The sequence below is a fragment of the Bison bison genome, unplaced genomic scaffold (genome assembly GCF_000754665.1).
Source record: "Bison bison bison isolate TAMUID 2011002044 unplaced genomic scaffold, Bison_UMD1.0 scf7180017858893, whole genome shotgun sequence".
Classification (NCBI taxonomy): domain Eukaryota; kingdom Metazoa; phylum Chordata; class Mammalia; order Artiodactyla; family Bovidae; genus Bison; species Bison bison.
Window position 1 is genome coordinate 1,952 of NW_011489465.1, and position 3,842 is coordinate 5,793.

Consider the following 3,842-nt stretch of genomic DNA (forward strand, 5'->3'; position numbering starts at 1 on the left):
GGACTGGAATGCAAAAGTAGGAAGTCAAGAGATACCTGGAGTAACAGGCAAGTTTGGCCTTGGAGTACTGAATGAAGCAGGGCAAAGCTAACGATTTTGTTAAGAGAACACACTGGTCATAGCAAACGCCTGTCAACTACAAAGTGGCATTGACCAAGAGCACTGCCAGTGACTGAACAACAAAGGCGTTTGCCGTCTGCCTCTACAGAGAGTGAACCCCATGCTCCTATAGCTGTTGCCCTTCAACAGCTGTGGAGTGAGGAACTCCACGCTCCAGGGCATCCAATGAGATGGGTCTTTAGACAGTTGGATTTTTTTTTTTTAATGTTTTTAGGAACAGATTTTATGGTCTCAATTATTGCATCTCCTCCTATCTAGAGAAGCACTAAATCCCTTTATGGTGACATCATATCCTCATGACCAACAAAAAACCTTTTGTAAAATAAGTGCTTCATGGTATTGAACTTCCTATTCACCAAAACCTTATATATTGACCTTCCACACTGCCGTTTTGAAGCAGTCTCTTAGAGCTGAGATGCTGCCTCCCGGGCTACAGTCCTCATTTTGCCGTCATTTTGTTTTGTGCCATCCTAAAATGTTCTAAGAAAGCAAATTTTTAGAAATTATCACTGATATTTATGCTCACCAATCTATAAAATGCTAATATAAAAGTTCTTCGCTGTCAAGGTGTCCTCCCAGGGGAGGCAGCATGGCTCAAACATTCGTGAACAGCAAGATCCAGTCTGGGAAGGTGGTCGTGTTCATCAAGCCCACCTGCCCCTACTGCAAAAGGACTCCAGAGCTCCTCAATCAACTGCCCTTCAAACAAGGGCTTTTGGAATTTGTCAGTATCACAGCCAACAGTGACACCAATGAGATACAAGATTACTTGCAACAGCTCACAGGAGCCAGAACGGTACCTCGGGTCTTCGTTGGTAAAGAGTGCATAGGTGGATGCACTGATCTAGTAAATATACATGAGAGAGGGGAACTGTTGACACGGATAAAGCAAATTGAAGCTCTGCAATAATTACAGAGCAGATCCAGGCTGATATCCCCCTTGAAGACTGGATGGCATTGCCGATAATGACAGCAGTTCCTGGAGGATGAACCTGGGGAAACTTTACCCAGTCACTGTTTACTTAAAATTCTGAAATATGTTAACCTCAATAAAAAGGGACAGGCACTTTGGGAGGCCAAAAACAGCTTATTTTGACTCAGTATTAAAAATGGACCAACTTGCCCCCCCCCCCAAAAAAGTCAATTCTTGGTTGCTTAAGGAAAATACAAAGTGTGTTTTCAGTAAAGAAGGTATGAGGAATGGAATTGCATTTTGTGAACGGAAAAGGAAGTAAGCCTGACTTACAGGTGGCTTTTTAGGATGGAAGAACAAAGTAATGGGTACAGAAAGTGATAAGATTTGTGAAAAGTGAACTATGAGAAGTGAGTTTTGTATATGGTTTAAAATAAGTGTAAAATAAATTTAATTAAGTTTGCCTTTTAAATAAAGTAAAACTTATTTAGCTTTGAATTTTGCTTTTCTGTCTGTTGCAAAACTTGAATTTAGCTTTTCTGTCTGTTAAGATGACACCTTTTCTTCAGATGGTGAACTGCCTTTGACAACAGATTTAAATTTCTTTATCTCTTAAGTGATCTGTTCTGAAATCTTTTTTGTTACTTTAGCTATATGAAAAGCTATTGTTTCACAATGACCTATAATCCTATCTGACTGAGTGTTCTAAACCTTTTTGATATTTGTGACAAAACTTCCTAAGTCATTGTAATGGAGAACTTGATTTCTAGCTAACTTTGGGATGCTTCAGAGGGCCCCTCAAACACCCCAAAGACAGATATTACACTAATTAGGCTCATTTTCTATATAGAATGACATGGGAAGTATTGTCAAGTGAGTAATAAGTCTCAGGTTATATTGTATGGTAAATGTTACTAATATAGATATTGTAGAAACCATACGGCGCTCCTAAAATTCTGATATGTTTGGGGAAAATGTTATCAGGCATAACCCTAATTACTATCTCAAAATATTGTCATAGCACTAATCAAGTTTTGCAAAAATACTTGCTCTTCAAGAAGATGTACAGAAAGGACTTTCGGATAAATATCACTTTCTGAACTGGGTAAGGATTCTAATGGAAAACCTGATGGCTTTACAAAGGTTAACATAAGGACTGATGAATATGCTTACAACTTCCATGGTTTGTATCTGAAAAATGTCTAGTTAGAATATGTGTTTTCCAGGTGTAAGGAAAAAAAAAAAAAACCTTCCCCTGAAAATAATTATGACAGCAATTTGGGGAAATTATATTTTATACACAAATTGAAACATTTATCTTTTCTCTATATCTGAATCCTTCTGGAATGCAAAAGTAGGAAGTCAAGAAACAACTGGAGTAACAGGCAAATTTGGCCTTGAAGTACAGACTGAAGCAGGGCAAAGGCTAACAGAGTTCTGCCAAGAGAACACATTGGTCATAGCAAACACCCTCTTCCAACAACCCAAGAGAAGAGTCTACACATGGACATCACCAGATGGTTAACACCGAAATTGGACTGATTATATCATTTGCAGCTAAAGATGGAGAAGCTCTATACAGTCAGCAAAAACAAGACCGGGAGTGGACTATGGATCAGATCATGGACTCCTTATTGCCAAATTCAGAGTGAAATTGAAGAAAGTAGGGAAGACCACTAGACCACTTAGGTATGACCTAAATCAAATCCCTTATGATTATACAGTGGAAGTGAGAAATAGATTTAAGGGACTGGATCTGACAGACAGAGTGCCTGATGAACTATGGACGGAGGTTTGTGACATTGTACAGGAGGCAGGAATCAAGACCATATCCAAGAAGAAATGCAAAAAAGCAAAATGGCTGTCTGGGGAGGCCTTACAAATAGCTGTGAAAAGAAGAGAAGTGAAAAGCAAAGGAGAAAAGGAAAGATATAAGCATCTGAATGCAGAGTTCCAAAGAGAGCAAGGAGAGATAAGAAAGACTTCTTCAGGGTTATTGTTACCATCTTTCTAAATTCCATATATATGCGTTAGTATACTGTATTGGTGTTTTTTCTTTCTGGTTTACTTCACTCTGTATAATAGGCTTCAGTTTCATCCACCTCATTAGAACTGATTCAAATGTATTCTTTTTAATGGCTGAGTAATACTCCATTGTGTATATTGGGGCTGGTGCACTGGGACGACCCAGAGGGATGGTATGGGGAGGGAGGAGGGAGGAGGATTCAGGATAGGGAACATATGTATACCTGTGGCAGATTCATTTTAATATATGGCAAAACCAATACAATATTGTAAAGTTAAATTAAATAAAATTAAAAAAAAAAAAGAAAGACTTCTTCAGTGATCAGTGAAAAGAAATAGAGAAAAACAATAGAATGGGAAAGACTAGAGATCTCTTCAAGAAAATTAGAGGTACCAAGGGAACATTTCATGACAAGATGGGCACAATAAAGGACAGAAATGGTATGGACCTAACAGAAGCAGAAGATACTAAGAAGACGGGGCAAGAATACACAGAAGAACTGTACAAAAAAGATCTTCACGACACAGATAATCACGAAGGTGTGATCACTCACACTCACCTAGGGCTGGATATCCTGGAATGTGAAGTCAGGTGGGCCTTAGGAAGCATTCCTATGAACAAACCTAGAGGAGGTGATGGATTTCCAGTTGAGCTATTCCAAATCCTGAAAGATGATGCTGTGAAAGTGGTGCATTCAATATGTCAGCAAATTTGGAAAACTCAGCAGTGACCACAGGACTGGAAAAGGTCAGTTTTCATTCCAACCCCAAAGAAAGGCAATGC

At 38.9% G+C, this 3,842-nt stretch overlaps 1 pseudogene; it reads left to right on the plus strand.

The window, feature by feature from the left end:
* Positions 1-709: 709 nt before the first annotated feature.
* Positions 710-1,030, plus strand: LOC104981261 (annotated as a pseudogene).
* Positions 1,031-3,842: the final 2,812 nt, after the last annotated feature.